Source organism: Leptodactylus fuscus, chromosome 2, assembly GCF_031893055.1.
Source record: "Leptodactylus fuscus isolate aLepFus1 chromosome 2, aLepFus1.hap2, whole genome shotgun sequence".
Classification (NCBI taxonomy): Eukaryota; Metazoa; Chordata; class Amphibia; order Anura; family Leptodactylidae; genus Leptodactylus; species Leptodactylus fuscus.
This window is the reverse complement of record NC_134266.1, coordinates 51,005,066-51,023,227: the sequence shown is the minus strand read 5'-3', so window position 1 is coordinate 51,023,227 and position 18,162 is coordinate 51,005,066.

The window sequence follows — 18,162 nt, the reverse complement described above, 5'->3', positions numbered from 1 at the left end:
ACCTGGATGGTGAATAATAATAGAATATTATTTACAATGTGCAAGAATACTTCATTCAGAATCAAGATAAGGTAAAGTTAATGTCAAGGCAAAATCAGAAGTATATCTGTGATAGCATAAAAGGAAAGAATAGTAATAATAATAATAAGTAGTAGTAGAATAGCACGCTCAATTCCATGTCGATTTACATTTGAAGATGGTTTACATATACCATATAATACAAAACAAGTACAATAGACTGATCTGTATCGCTGTACATTGCACATAGCCTCACTATCTGTAATAGGATTAGGGGGATATCATCACTCCTTAGGGAGAGACCACCATATAGGTGTGTGGAGACTTTCCTAATTATATCATGGAAGACAGATTTGCATATTCTTCCCATGGTCCCTTGTACAGTGGAGTGCTAAAGGCTTAATAAGTCTCTACACACCTATATGGTGGTCTCTCCCTAAGGAGTGACGATATCCCCTTAACCCTGTCTAAGCCTCTCACCTCTACCAGATTAGTCGTCTCTACACCGGGCTGACGAGATGCAATAACATCGAAACGGCCATCCTCGGTTGAGAGACTATACCTGGTAATAATCCCAGCATCATTGCAAAACAAAGGCCTCTTGGAAGGTCGAGCATGATGCTAAAGGGAGCAGCCTTTATTGGGCCATATCATTGAGATTCTGTCTTCCTAATTACATCAGGGAAGACAGGTTTGCACATTCCAGTGAGCGCCCTCTATTGGTTTGCAACACTGAGGCACCTGACTTCCTAATTACATCATGGAAGACAGATTTGCATATTCTTCCCATGGTATCTGTAATAGGGAAAGGAAACCAGGATACCATTGATAGGCCTCCTGTCTGCCATAGCAAACCTTTGTACCCCGAAATTTCATGATACTGTGATCGCTATTGATTATGGCATCTGATGATTTAAGCTGCCAGTGTTGGAGCATTTTCCAATTCTGCTAGGATTCGGAAGCCATGTATGTGGAATAGCTCCTATGCCTAGTACAGAACAACGCCATCCTATAACATTATGGAATACTATATACTCAGAATGAAGCAATAATAAGGTTAAGGCCCCATGTAGCTAGCGGCAGCCATAAAATGCTGCAAAAAAGACTCTGGCAGAAACGCAACATTTTCCACAGCGTTTCTGTAGGTAGAATTGACATGTTGCAATTTAAATTAATTCAAACGTTTTTGCAGTATTTCCACTGCAACGTGTAGACAGGATTCACCAGTATCCCATCCACTTTGTAGATAATGTAAAACGCAGCATTTTTTGCCGCAGCATTTCCACCAAAATGTTGTGTATTTGCGACAATGATAGTAAACGCCTAGAACTATCAGAAAAATTATCTTTACCTGATTTGTCAATGTGAATTATCGCCGTTTCTGTACTTGCTCATGTACATACAATGGGGAGAGGGGTCCTCTTTGTTGTATACCCTGATCACATAAATAAATGTTGCATAGTCTGAAAAACCCTACCCTAATACCCTGGCATAGATTGGTATAAATGTGTTGTATCTCTGGCACCAGGCCCACCTTTTTGCCAAAGATATGACACTATTTTTCCAATTCCCTGCAACAATTTTGTGAAAAGTGGCCAAATGAGGATGAGAATCAAAGTGGGCCAGGGACCAAAAACTTGCACAATGTGCCAGTTTTAATCATTTCCACCCTTTTTATATTGCAGTGCTCCACAATCAGTACCTAATGCATGGTAAAACTGCACAATATAGTAGGAGCAACGCGCTGGCTCAGTGGTTAGCCTTGCAGCACTGGAGTCCTGGGTTCGAATCCCACCAGGAACAACATCTGCAAGGAGTTTGTATGTTCTCCCTGTGTTTGCGTGGATTTCCTTTCATTTTATAAAGACATACTGACAGGGAAAAAAAATGTACATTGTGACCCCTATATGGGGCTCGCAATCTACATAAAAAAAACCTACACAATACAGTAAGCCCATATGTGTTCACAATCCATACATTATAGTTAATGGGGCCCGTTGGGCATCAATTATATTTATCATACAAATGACCTGGCACACGGAACAGTGGAAATGTGATGGTAGTCTAACAATTATCTAAGGTCATCTTGAAGGATGTGATCTGGGTCCTTGCATAAGACAAATGTATTCAACACATATCTGCTTTTCTATGATTATATTAAATATTCACATTTACTATTTATACCGGTCATTGTCAGTCATATATTAAAATTCAGGAAACACCCGGTAGTTATTGGTAGTGATGGCTGAAATATTTAATGATTTTTTTTTTATTAATAGAGCGGAGTACATTGCTTGTTTTAGTTGTTATGTATTATCTGGTTTAGATTGTTGTTTTAGTTGTTTCATTTATTAATTGCATTACTGTATTATTATTGTGCATTATTTTATGAAGAATATATTCCTATGGGCATTGCACGGATTGTAACTTTATATAACCAGTTTTCTACGTTCTCAGCTTTGCACAGGAATGAGGTGCAAACAACACTGCTGAAGGGTGAGAAATGTCATAGACTTACCGTATTGTGCGTGTCCTTGTGAATTGAAGGCTCTCATAGGTGACAGTCACATCGTGTGGCTCCAGGTTAGATCAGTCTGGGTATGATTGACTGTCTCTCTGGGCCACTGTGTGGAGAATAGGCTGACAGCACACATCCAAATTGTTTAGCACACACGCTCATTGTACACTATAGGAGGACAAAAAGGTTTAATTTACAGTGAGTGACAAAGACACAAGTGTGACATGGGGTCATTACCTCTCGCTATTCTGCAATTCAGCACAACAGAACGTGCCAGAAAAAGGCAAAGAGAAGAAATTTAGGCGTGATTTGCCTCAGACATGATACTGGATCTGAGGTTCAGGTTCAGGTATTTTACTGGAGCAGACATGTATATACTTGTAAACTTATAGTGCAGGGCACTAACTAATATGCAAATGATGGCATTAGAAAGCTAGGTGAAAGAATACGCCATACTATAGATATTAGACATGGATAGTTCCGGATGTTTGGTAGATGCTATAATCCATGCTGATCTGTGACCTACTAACAATATAATCTTATGTCACAAGACCCTTCACAATTTCAGTCTAAGTATATATTGGTGTCCTGTTCTAGAAATTAACAAACCTTTCAAGTTTCAATTCGAGTTGGTTGGCTTGGACCAAAAGTTTGGCTTTGATATGAACTGGATTGTAAATATATAAGTAGCATATGAGGACTCCTAAGGTCTAGTTCCCACATGAACTCCGCGTGTACTGCAATGCACTGGGATCCTGTCGCGTCATTCCATGATGGATTAGGCCCACATGAATGGGCTGGAGCCTCGCGCCGCGGTCGCCGCAGCTGATTCAGCCATGGAATAAGTGGCAAAATAGGGCAGCTTGCTTTTATTTTCTGCTACTAGCTAGCTGAATAAAGAAGCAAGCAGCTCCCATTGAAGTCAATGGGAACCATTTTTGGCAGCGGATTTTTAGGCGGATTCTGCGTCAAATTCCACTGCCAATTTCCCCCGTGTGCACTAGCCCTTAAAGGGATTCTAGCATTAAAAGCACATTTTTTGTCGATCACACATTGGAATAGCCTTAAGAAAGGCTATTCTTCTCCTACCTTTAATTGTCTTCTCATTTGGTAGAAATCCCTGTTTTCGTCTGTATGCAAATTAGTTCTCTCGCAGCACTGGGGGTGGGCCCCAGACCTCAAACAGCACTGGGGGCGTCCCCAATGCTGCAAGAGAAATCTCCAGCGCCTGCATCTTCAGGAACGGCCTCTCTACGAGTCTTCTTCCAGAGCTGGGTTCAAACTTCTAGGCCTCGGGCAGAGCCGACTGCGCATGCCCACAACCCACAAGTGTGTAAGCCACCATTTTCTTGTGGCCTTTGGGCATGAGCAGTTGGTTCCTGAAGAAGATGGAGGCGGTGCTGGAGATTTCTCTCGCAGCATTGGGGATGCCCCCAGTGTGGCGAGAGAACTCATTTGCATACAGACGAAAACCGTGATTTCTACCAAACGGCGGAACATAGAAGACATCTAAAGGTAGGAGAAGAATAGCCTTTCTTAAGGCTAATCCTACATGTGATCGACAAAAAATGTGATTTTAATGGTAGAATCCCTTTAAAACTCTCATGTAACCTCTCTAGCTCTCTAATGCTAACACAGTCTTAGTGCTTATTCACATGACAAGGTTCTCCAGCTGTGTGCTAGCCGTTGCATGAATGGCCTGCACATAGCCCCAAAATCATGACACCCTATGTGACCAATCCAGGGCTTTGGGCCGTTTTCAGATCTTAAATCTAGGAAAGATTACCCCTTGATGTACACTAGGCAATAAAAAACTAGTTTTTGCACAGCCAAGTAAATATCACAGTTGGAAAAATGAACCATTATTAATGTCAAAGTGAAGACAAAAGATATGGCCATGGGTAAACAGAAGGTAACCAGTGGTTAAAAAAAAACACACCGCACTTGTTTGTTTGGTTTTTTTTTAATGCTTTTTAACATTTCACTGTGTGTTTTGGCATTTGCGAAGGAAAAAAGGGACCAAATTTTACAGTACCACTTTTAGGGAAAAAAAAAAAAAATTGAAAGAAGTAGTGTATATAACGTCACTCGCTTTTGGTGTTTCGCAAGGAAAAAATAGCTAAATTATACTGTACATACAACCAGAGTTCCATGTAGTGTGACTAGTTTGTCTGTTCTTGGTGTTAGGTATAATGGGGGGAATTTATCAATCTCTCTACGCCACTGGCACTGTAACATTAGACATCATTTCACTGACATGCACAGTGTGCCAGAGAGTGACTCTTATCTTTAGCAATTAATTAAAATAATATTCTGATCTAGTCCAAACACTACACTTCCCCAGAACCCTGACAATGTATTACCTGTGTATTATCCTATCTATCTCAATCATACTGTCTGAAATCCTATCTCTCTGATCTCTCCCCACAAAATGAAAACCTTCTCCTCCTGCTTGGGCTTTTTATACTGCTTATATGTCATCAGTGACCTCTGACATATAGTCCGTTATGATTGGATGTCCCCGGTCATGAGGACTGCATGCAAGGGGTTTTCCCATCTCCCACTCTCACCAGTTTGCCTGCTATCTCTTCTTCTCACTTCCTGTATTCTTCAACAAGCAGGTAGCAGACTCTGGCTATTTGGGCAGGCTTTGACTGTTTGATGGACAGAACACTAAGAAGTATAATAATCTATAATAATCCAGGTCAGATATTGTACAAATTAAATATATACTACTTTACACAGGGTTGGTGAGAAAAAAAATTTACATGCTGCCAAGATGGACAATGGACTTGCAATAAACCCAATGTTATCTGTGTATTTACATAAGACATAACTCAATATGTCTAAACCTTTTTCAGCAAAATGCTGACCTAATTGCCCCGACCTTAGAGCTGGAGATAATAGCTGTGAGAGCAAGTGTGATCCAAGAACTCAATCCTCCTCCCCTCCAGAGAGCAGGGAGTCATGTCATCCAGCTTGAGATCAGATAACACACAAGGTACCTTGACAATGCTACATAGACAGTGGGAGTAGGAATCTAACACAGTAGGCAGACAAAGCAGCATTACTAAAGCAATGTATTCAGGAAAACTCTTGAATTTACACAAGCTTATAGCCATATGATCCTTTTTCTTGGCTTTCTACATGCTTTCATAGTAGGCAGCCATTTTAACTGGTTCATGAAAATTAATCATCAAAATATTATATTGGATCGAACCCAAAATTTTTGGAAAGTTTGGGTTGAAACTAGTGCATTCCCAACTGGTTCACTCATCTCTATCTTATTCTTATAAGTAACCACTGCTTTATTGATGGGAGTCTAACCTTTTGGACAGGGCCCTAAACAATGAACAGGATTTGGCAGTCACAAAAGTGGTGCATACCCTTCAGTATAACAGTAATGTAAGTTACAGATGTCAGACAACCATTGTTTAAACATTGATGACATATCTGACGGATAGGCCATGAATGTTTAAGTCCATGGGAATCCTTTTAATAAATTACCTGATAACCATAGGATAATTCACATTGCTCAGTGCTTCACACTTTGGCATCAGCGAGTGAAGTTGCTGAGACAAGTAAGGCTGAATTGGTGATGTGACCAAAATCTTGAAAGGTAATTTTCCAAGTAAATGCTTCAAAAAGAAATGTCAGCTTGCTGACCAGCCAGTGTTTGGCTTTTACAGAATACAAGTTTGTAAAGTTATTTATTTCCATATGATTTTCCCATTCCTGACCTGGTCTGACCTTCTGAACCACCAGTCACCTGACTCTTAGGCCCCGTTCACAGGGGAAGCGGATTGGCGGATTTTGTCCCTAAGAGTAACGTGGGAAGCCACATCACAATAGGACCAAAATGTGCCTGCCATGACTGTCGTGGCTTCTGACAATGGTGGCTTCCCCCTCCGGAGTAGGCTCAAATAAATGAGCCTAGACCGGAATGTGCTGCCGCACCTTTAATCTCCCCTTCTAGTTGCTCCCAGTTTAATGTTCCACTTCAGCTGCCATTAATTTATTGTCCCTTCCAACTATCCCCACTGTTAATGTCCCCCTCCAGGTCTCCCAGTTTCATGTCCCCTCTAGTTTCCCCCAGGTTAAACTGGGCCACCAGGAGAGGGACTTAGTACTATGGGGCAGTTGGAAGGGAACGGTATAATGTAGGGTCTGTTTGGGGCACATGAAAAATGAATGAGAATGGGCAGAGTCAACATAAAAGTGGGCAGAGCACATTTTGTCCCTCTTTCTGTTCTTCAAATTTGGGAGGTATGTGGTTATTATCCCTATGTTGAGATATCATTGTATGCATTCTTACAGGTAAATGTAAGAATTATTTCTGTGCAGTGATATCAGTTATGTGCATTTACTTGGGAACATATATATTTGTCGGTCTGACATCAGTACCCAGCAAGTAGTGGGATTCTCATACAAGATGGTAGGAAAAACCCAGGAGGGGTAAGTAAGAGTGTTTTTTTTTGTTTGTATCCTTCCCTATTATACATCTTTCTTTTTCTGTAACTTACAGATTCCATTCAAAGGTATACAGTAAAAAATATATGCCTCATGGTATTTCAGAGGTATACATCATCTCTATGGCAGGCCAAGTTGTGTTCTGTCTCATTTCATATTAGATCTTTCAGGTGTCAGAAATGCAAACAATGAGCCATAGGTTGCGCTGTAAAATCCTAAAGTGTATTTTTTTTTTTTCACAGACATAATGTACTAATAATGTAAAACTATTTATCTATCTATCTATCTATCTATCTATCTATCTATCTCCTATCTATCTATCTATCTATCTATCTCCTATCTATCTATCTCCTATCTATCTATCTATCTATCTATCTATCTATCTATCTATCTATCTTCTATCTATCTATCTATCTATCTATCTATCTATCTATCTATCATCTATCTATCTATCTTATAACTATCTATCTTCTATCTATCTATCTATCTATCTATCTATCTATCTATCTATCTATCTCCTATCTATCTATCTATCTATCTCCTATCTATCTATCTCCTATCTATCTATCTATCTATCTATCTTCTATCTATCTATCTATCTATCTATCTATCTATCTATCTATCTATCTATCTATCATCTATCTATCTATCTTATAACTATCTATCTTCTATCTATCTATCTATCTATCTATCTATCTATCTATCTATCTATCTATCATCTTCTAACTATCTATCTATCTTCTATCTATCTTCTAACTATCTATCATCTATCTATCTATCTATCTATCTATCTATCTATCTATCTTCTAACTATCTATCTTCTATCTATCTTATATCTCCTATCTATCTATCTATCTATCTATCTATCTATCTATCTATCTATCTATCTACAGTATCTATCTATCTATTTTCTAACTATCTATCTTCTATCTATCTATTTTCTATCTATCATCTATCTATCTATCATCTATCTATCTATCTATCTATCTATCTATCTATCTATCTTCTATCTATCTTCTAACTATCTATCTTCTATCTATCTATCTATCTATCTATCTACAGTCCTATGAAAAAGTTTGGGCACCCCTATTAATCTTAATCATTTTTAGTTCTAAATATTTTGGTGTTTGCAGCAGCCATTTCAGTTTGATATATCTAATAACTGATGGACACAGTAATATTTCAGGATTGAAATGAGGTTTATTGTACTAACAGAAAATGTGCAATATGCATTAAACCAAAATTTCACCGGTGCAAATGTATGGGCACCTCAACAGAAAAGTGACATTAATATTTAGTAGATCCTCCTTTTGCAAAGATAACAGCCTCTAGTCGCTTCCTGTAGCTTTTAATCAGTTCCTGGATCCTGGATGAAGGGATTTTGGACCATTCCTCTTTACAAAACAATTCAAGTTCAGTTAAGTTTGATTGTCGCCGAGCATGGACAGCCCACTCTCAAATGATCTGAAAACAAAGATTGTTCAACATAGTTGTTCAGGGGAAGGATACAAAAAGTAGTCTCAGAGATTTAACCTGTCAGTGTCCACTGTGAGGAACATAGTAAGGAAATGGAAGACCACAGGGACAGTTCTTGTTAAGCCCAGAAGTGGCAGGCCAAGAAAAATATCAGAAAGGCAGAGAAGAAGAATGGTGAGAACAGTCAAGGACAATCCACAGACCACCTCCAAAGAGCTGCAGCATCATCTTGCTGCAGATGGTGTCACTGTGCATCGGTCAACAATACAGCGCACTTTGCACAAGGAGAAGCTTTGGGAGAGTGATGAGAAAGAAGCCGTTTCTGCAAGCATGCCACAAACAGAGTCGCCTGGCCTGAGGTATGCAAAAGCACATTTGGACAAGCCAGCTTCATTTTGGAAGAAGGTCCTGTGGACTGATGAAACAAATATTGAGTTGTTTGGTCATACAAAAAGGCATTATGCATGGCGTCCAAAAAAAACAGCATTCCAAGAAAAACACTTGCTACCCACTGTAAAATTTGGTGGAGGTTCCATCATGCTTTGGGGCTGTATGGCCAATGCCAGCATCGGGAATCTTGTTAAAGTTGAGGGTCGAATAGATTCCACTCAGTATCAGCAGATTCTTGAGAATAATGTTCAAGAATCAGTGACGAAGTTGAAGTTACGCCGGGGATGGATATTTCAGCAAGACAATGATCCAAAATACTGCTCCAAATCGACTCAGGCATCCATGCAGAGGAACAATTATAATGTTCTGGAATGGCCATCCCAGTCCCCAGACCTGAATATCATTGAACATCTGTGGGATGATTTGAAGCGGGCTGTCCATGCTCGGCGACCATCAAACTTAACTGAACTTGAATTGTTTTGTAAAGAGGAATGGTCCAAAATACCTTCATCCAGGATCCAGGAACTGATTAAAAGCTACACGAAGCGACCAGAGGCTGTTATCTTTGCAAAAGGAGGATCTACTAAATATTAATGTCACTTTTCTGTTGAGGTGCCCATACTTTTGCATCGGTGAAATTTTGGTTTAATGCATATTGCACATTTTCTGTTAGTACAATAAACCTCATTCCAATCCTGAAATATTACTGTGTCCATCAGTTATTAGATATATCAAACGGAAATGGCTGCTGCAAACACCAAAATATTTAGAGCTAAAAATGATTAAGATTAATAGGGGTGCCCAAACTTTTTCATAGGACTGTATCTTCTAACTATCTATCTTCTATCTATCTATCTATCTATCTATCTATCTATCTATCTATCTATCTATCTTCTAACTATCTATCTATCTTCTATCTGTCTATCTATCTATCTATCTATCTATCTATCTATCTTCTATCTATCATCTATCTATCTATCTATCTATCTATCTTCTATCTATCTATCTATCTATCTATCTTCTAACTATCTATCTATCTATCTTCTAGCTATCTATCTTCTATCTTCTAACTATCTATCTATCTATCTATCTATCTATCTATCTTCTATCTCCTATCTATCTATCTATCTATCTATCTATCTATCTATCTATCTATCTATCTATCTATCTGTCTGTCTGTCTGTCTGTCTGTCTGTCTGTCTGTCTGTCTGTCTGTCTGTCTATCTGTCTATCTATCTATCTATCTATCTTCTAACTATATCTTCTATCTATCTATCTATCTATCTATCTATCTATCTATCTATCTATCTATCCATCTATCTATTATCTATCTATCTATCTATCTATCTATCTATCTATCTATCTATCTATCTATTAGTACAATGAAGGTGGAAACAAAGAGATTGCAAACTCCAATTTTGTACAATATTCTTTAATAAATAAACATCACAAAATGGAAATAACCCAGACATTCTGTTCTACATTTAACCCATGTTAAAAGTTCATAACTAAACTAAATGCTTGAGGCTGAAAACATCAGTTCAGCTTACAAAACACTCAAGATGTCAAACAGCTATGTCAACATAAAAGTATTTTCCAGCATTAAAAGTGTTATAGTATCCACTTTGAAGTATACAGCGGCTTCTCTCCTTCTTAGGGTATGCTTACATGTAGCATTTTTGCCATTCTTAAGTAAAAATGACAGGAAAATATTTGTATGTAATTTTTACTGAAAACCATGAAAAGCAACAAGAACCTTAACAAAACATCATTGGTGACATTATTGTTGTATACTGAGGGAATGAAAGCATTGAGGGATAAGAGGGGCCCATTGTGACTTTATAACTCAAGGACCTGTATACAACTGTATATACAGTCCTATGAAAAAGTTTGGGCACCCCTATTAATCTTAATCATTTTAAGTTCTAAATATTTTGGTATTTGCAACAGCCATTTCAGTTTGATATATCTAATAACTGATGGACACAGTAATATTTCAGGATTGAAATGAGGTTTATTGTACTAACAGAAAATGTGCAATATGCATTAAACCAAAATTTGACCGGTGCAAAAGTATGGGCACCTCAACAGAAAAGTGACATTAATATTTAGTACATCCTCCTTTTGCAAAGATAACAGCCTCTAGTCGCTTCCTGTAGCTTTTAATCAGTTCCTGGATCCTGGATGAAGGGATTTTGGACAAACAATTCAAGTTCAGTTAAGTTAGATGGTCGCCGAGCATGGACAGCCCGCTTCAAATCATCCCACAGATGTTCAATGATATTCAGGTCTGGGGACTGGGATGGCCATTCCAGAACATTGTAATTGTTCCTCTGCATGAATGCCTGAGGATTTGGAGCGGTGTTTTGGATCATTGTCTTGCTGAAATATCCATCCCCGGCGTAACTTCAACTTCGTCACTGATTCTTGAACATTATTCTGAAGAATCTGCTGATACTGAGTGGAATCCATGCGACCCTCAACTTTAACAAGATTCCCGATGCCGGCATTGGCCACACACCCCAAAGCATGATGGAACCTCCACCAAATTTTACAGTGGGTAGCAAGTGTTTTTCTTGGAATGCTGTTTCTTTTTGGACGCCATGCATAACGCCTTTTTTTTATAACCAAACAACTCAATTTTTGTTTCCAAAATGAAGCTGCCTTGTCCAAATGTGCTTTTGCATACCTCAGGCAACTCTATTTGTGGCGTACGTGCAGAAACGGCTTCTTTCTCATCACTCTCCCATACAGCTTCTATTTGTGCAAAGTGCGCTGTATAGTTGACCGATGCACAGTGACACCATCTGCAGCAAGATGATGCTGCAGCTCTTTGGAGGTGGTCTGTGGATTGTCCTTGACTGTTCTCACCATTCTTCTTCTCTGCCTTTCTGATATTTTTCTTGGCCTGCCACTTCTGGGCTTAACAAGAACTGTCCCTGTGGTCTTCCATTTCCTTACTATGTTCCTCACAGTGGAAACTGACAGGTTAAATCTCTGAGACAACTTTCTGTATCCTTCCCCTGAACAACTATGTTGAACAATCTTTGTTTTCAGATCATTTGAGAGCGGGCTGTCCATGTTCGGCGACCATCAAACTTAACTGAACTTGAATTGTTTTGTAGAAAGAAATGGTCCAAAATACCTTCATCCAGGATCCAGGAACTGATTAAAAGCTACAGGAAGCGACTAGAGGCTGTTATCTTTGCAAAAGGAGGATGTACTAAATATTAATGTCACTTTTCTGTTGAGGTGCCCATACTTTTGCACCGGTCAAATTTTGGTTTAATGCATATTGCGCATTTTCTGTTAGTACAATAAACCTCATTACAATCCTGAAATATTACTGTGTCCATCAGTTATTAGATATATCAAACTGAAATGGCTGTTGCAAACACCAAAATATTTAGAACTAAAAATGATTAAGATTAATAGGGGTGCCCAAACTTTTTCATAGGACTGTATAAACACAATAGTTACAGTCAGAAGTTGTGTCTGATGTGGCCACCACTCATGTGCCATATAAGAGGATACCAGTGTTATACTGTACATAGAAATGAGTGGTGCTGGAAGGGGTTCCTGTTACACATTTTGCATTGTGACCTAACAAATGGATTATCTAATCTAAAGCATTCTCAAAATGTGGCTGCTGGGAAATCATTTGATTCCTCTGTTTTCCTCTCCTGACACTCCTGGCAAACAGATGATCCTGCTGGGGAAGTCCACAGCCAGCCAGGCACTATCCCTGCAGCAGGCAGGGGCAACTCTTACAGACTAATCTCCTCTCTGGCTCATAGAGGGGGAGCCCAAAACTGAGGGCCACTGTGTAATATCCATATGCCCTGTTATGGCATCTTTATTGAGACATTGTCAAAGTTTTGCTTCTATGCCAAAGCATGATGGCAGATTAAAGGTACTATTGGCCCCCGGGCTGTTCATAAAGCATGGCCCCCATCCTCCCTGTGACAGAATAATGCCTCACAGTGGCCCATCACACTGTATAATGTCCCATAGTCGCCCGTCTATGCAGTAAAATGTCCCATAGTGGCCCCTCTAAGGGCCCCTTCACACGGAGTAAACGCGCCGCGCATTGTGGCGCGTTTACGGCGCGTGTACGCCGCGTTTTTTTACGGTGCGCGATTACGCCGCGTTAACGCAATGAGCGGCGCGTTTACTCCGTGTGAAGGGGCCCTAAGCAGTAAAATGTCCCATAGTGGCCCCCCCCCTTGCAGTATAATGTCCCATAGTGGCCCCTTCACACAATATAATGTCTCATAGCAGCCCCTTTACAGTATAATGTTCCATAGTAGCCCCTCCATGCAGTATAATGTCCCATAGTGGCCCCTTCACACAACATAATGTCCCATAATGGCCCCTTTACACACAGCTTCATGGTGGACACAGTTGTTTATGAGGTCAGATCATAATGGGTGCAAATGGGCAATTAATGTGCAAGCAACCAGACATTTCACCTTCATTATCATCTACCCCAGCATGCGTGCCCCACTTCAGAGAGTGCTACTGTCTGCCAGATTGGCAACACTCATACAGCTACATAAAGCAAGCCAAAGAAAGCTAATGGGGAGCGCCAGTGGCTGATATCTACCATAAAGTGTATAGCAGCAGTAGTAGTTTTTTTGCTGTTGTCCTCTATTACTCAGTGGTCTTCACACTGCTGCAGTTCTGCCAGTCTATGACTGTAACTCTACCAGTCACTACTATGTAATATAGTCTGTGCATCAATGTTCCAGGTCCTTCATATCTGACATTCCAGTTGTTGTATGGATGCCACTGCTGTTACACTTACGCTAGGTTCACACCTGCATTCGGGTTTCCATTTGTAGGATCCGCTGGGGGACCCCATGAATGGAAACCTAATCTACTTTAAAAAGTGGTTACTGGTGGAAACCAACGGACCCCATAGACTATATATAGGGGTCTGTCGGGTTTCCACCCAGTTTCCACCTGAAAAATCCAGCTTTAGAGGGTCTCTGACACTAGAAAAGTCCCTACTGTGTAGCCACCAGTTACTACTTACAATGTCTTGATGTTCTGTTTAAAAGCCTATGGGAAATATCAGGTGCACTAAGGACACAAACACCTATAGGTAGGTATAGTAACAAGGTTATTCTACTATTTGAGTTGAACTATATCAGTATACACACGTTACACATTTATGGGATTTTCACAGGATATGCCATATATGTGTGATAGATATGAGTCCCATCTTGGGTCCCAATCACAGGCCAGAGGTTTTGTCTCCCCCATTTACATCTAGCGATGGTCATAAGTACTAACGAAGACAAAGACTGAGCATAGTATTTAGCAATTTTCTGGTATTCCTATAGTGACTGAATGAAGTGGCAACACATGTATGACCAGAGACGTAGCGTGAAGCTCTAGGGCCCCAATGTAATGGGGGTCCTGCCTACATTGTACCATTTAGAACGGTAGTTTATGTTATGTACCAGATGGGCCTTTGGGTCCCCCTCAGGATCAACTGCTTCTGGATCCTGGACCCCAAGTGATCAGACACTTCTCACATTTTTGGGTAATATTTGCAGCAAATAAGATATGCTTAGATTCGGCCTAGCATTTTTGGGGGGCCTAGGGGTAGGGAGAGAAACTTTGCAGTGGTACCATCAATATGTTCCATCCCTGATTTGGGCCTCCAAAATTTTATTTACTGTATCATTACAATATTATCTTGTATTATTACTCTTTGCTTCAGCGCCATCTACTGATATTATTTATAACTGCATGATACTGGTTTACTTTTATAGATTTTCATAATCTTGCATAGATTGTCAAATACAGACACACAAATGCACACACATATACACCCACATAGACACATGTACAGGAAATAAATGTAGAAATACAATGGGACACGTTTATCAGGCCACTTGACCCTAAAAACAGGGATTATACGACCACCAGATATATGTGAACGTAGAGTAGCTAAAATTAAAGGGGTGCATCTATTCACCATCCTATACTGTGCGCAGAGTCCATAGAAGACAACTCCATGCCCCGTATAGTGACCGGATGTTGTTACTGCAGCTCAGCTTCTATTGACTTCAATGAGAGATGAGCTGTAGTAATGTCACTCAACCACTATATGAGACACAGAGATCCTTCCGGCTCCATGTATTGTACTCTATGACAGTACAGACCAGACAGACCCTGAATAGCTGATTATTGTGTTTCAATTTCAGTCCGACCTCTTCTTCAGGTACCGACATCTATAATGTAATGTAAGTCAATAGGATTTCATCAAATCCTGCTCCCATGCTGCATCCTCCAGATGTTACGATAAGGATTCCAAGCACATAACATCTGTAGCGTGTGCTTTCTTTATCTGGAGCTACATGATGTTAACAGACGTTCCCGCCTGAAGTTACAAGCTCATCTGGTGCTTGCCAGAATTACCAGATGGGTAGTCCAGCTCTAGCATGAGTGTAGGGATAGTTCTTCAGTAATGTTTATAGGACTTGCTTGATTTAGAAAACTCATGTTCTTTTAAGTTTACAGAGTGGGGTCCCTACTTTGGGATTTCCATCATTTGGCCCAAGCAGAAAATGGCTCAAAGAGGCTCCTAACATGGTTTATTATAAGAACAGCCCTGTGGTGACGCTGCAGGTAAATGAAATGGATTATACTTGCTCTAATCTTATCCAAGTAAGGCATGCAGATTTGTGCCAAGTTGAAAAGTGCATACCTCATATTAGATTTGGCACATTTTTTAAATTTCTGATAATAGGGACATAAAATGTATACAAGCAATGAGCAGACGCAGGTTTCTGCAAATATGTGCAATATTTCATCCTACTCTAAATAATGAATCGGATGTAAATTATGCAATATTTAGAAGCCACACATTTTTCTTGTCACTTGCAAAATGTATTCATAAAAATACCCATTTTAATATTATAATGTCATCACTTAGGACAACTTAGAGGCCCTGTCCACAATCTACAGTAAACTTTTTAGTAATTGTGGGTCACTATATATATTGATTATATAGTGTATGGTATAGTAGACTAAAAACTTGCAAAAAGGAAAAAGGGTAAACAATAATGTAAAAACAACCATCCATTTTGCATTGGAGGCTTGAAAAAGCGCTCAGAGGAGCGCGAAACGGCTGTTGCCTTTTCTGTCGCAATATATGCTGTATCTTCCCTCCCAGATGGTTGTTTTTACTGTAACAGCCCTTCAGACCTCACTCTATAGGAAGGGTGTGTGTATCTTTAAATTCGCTATGGCGCAGTGCCTCCACCCGAATCTTTCTCGGAGCTCTGTGGGAAGGCAGGAGGGTTGTCCTCTTCTGCCAGGGGTTGACTTGGGAAACCCCTGCCTAAGCTCAGTACACACTCACAGAAATAGGGGTAAAACAACCGGGGAATATTTATTGGTATAAAATTAAATAGGAATGTGCTCAGGAGAGCAAATTGCAAAAGTAGAAAGGTAAGATAGCATATAACATAACACATAAACAATCCAGCGGTTGCTCCTTTGTAACCATAACCATGAGCTATAAATACATGCCAGGCCTGACATATATAATAGTATAAATGGATCTCCTAATGCTCTAAACTCTGGGAAACACAGGATAAATGTACAGTGACCCACACATAGTACATAATTCTCTCATACATGAGTTGGCACACACACTCCACATAGCTAGCTGCATGTAAAAAATCTCCCCTAATAAAGCTGCAGCAACATAAATAACTCAGTCCATCAGTTGGGGCCCTGTTGCCGCGGGCGTTGGCGCGCTTGCTGGAACCGTTGGCGCACTTAGGATTACTGTCCTCAGAAATAGTTCCCACAACAACTCTATAACACAGTTCAGCAGTGGCTACTCACAACTCCCAGACACATAGGTGCATCCACTTCCAGAATTCTGCAAGTCCTGATGGAGTGGGGCAGAGTCCGCCTGTGTGATGGGACAAGGTGTCTCTCCAGAGCCAAGTTGTAGAGCTGTCTAGCTGACGGGTGACCTCCTCTCCTGGTCTTAGCTGCTGTGCTGACAGGACTGTCCCTGGAGCTCTGCCCTGTGTCTACAGGTGCTGGACTTTCTGCTCTCCCAACCATGCGGTCCCCACATCTCCTTCCTCTTTTCTCTTGACCCACAATCCCCTTCTCCCCCAATCCTCTGCAGCTCCTTCCCTAGGTGGCAGGGGCACAGAGAAGCAGGTGGGGCTGGGATAGGTAATCCAGGTGTTGTCTACTCCTGTTACTTTACCCCTAGCAGGGGCTACATTACATTATTGTTTACCCTAATAAAGGATGCTTTTTAGAAGAAAATCGTCAAGTGGGTGAGTGCTCCTCCTATTTTTTCCTTTTTGCAACGTTTATTGTCATTTGCTATTTTTCTGGATGTTGAGCACCCCCCAGACTTCTGCACATTCTGGTCGTCTCCTCATGGATCCGCTTATTTACTCACGATTGGATCCATACATGTATTGAGTTAGCAGTGCCATCCTGACCCTCTTGTTACAAATATAGTAGACTAAAGCTGACATACAAAGCCGTCCACAACCTGTCCTCTCCATGTATCCAGCCTAATCTCCTGCTACCTGTCCACACGTAACCTCAGATCCTCCAATGACCTCCTACTCCACTCTGCTCTTATCGCTCCTCACACAACCGTCTCCAAGATTTCTCCCGTGCATCCCCCATACTCTGGAACTCCTTACCAAGACACATAAGACTGACCCCCACAATCACAGGCTTCAAGAAGGCCCTGAAGACTCACCTATTCAGGAAGGCCTACAACCTCCAATATCACTATCACCGCACTGCCATCTGAACAGCCTCTCCCCCACCTTCTGTCTCTATCCCTCTTCCCTCATAGATTGTAAGCCCTCGCGGGCAGGGCCCTCTATCCCACTGTGCCAGCCGGCCATTGTTAGTATTGTATTTGTTTTGTATATTTTGTGTACTGTATGTAACCTCCAAATGTAAAGCACCATGGAATTAATATAATAATGTACAGCACCATGCAATTAATATAATAATGTACAGCACCATGGAATTAATATAATAGTATACAGCACCATGGAATTAATATGATAATGTACAGCACCATGGAATTAATATAATAATGTACAGCACCATGGAATTAATATAATAATGTACAGCACCATGGAATTAATATAATAGTATACAGCACCATGGAATTAATATAATAATGTACAGCACCATGGAATTAATATAATAGTGTACAGCACCATGGAATTAATATAATAATGTACAGCACCATGGAATTAATATAATAGTGTACA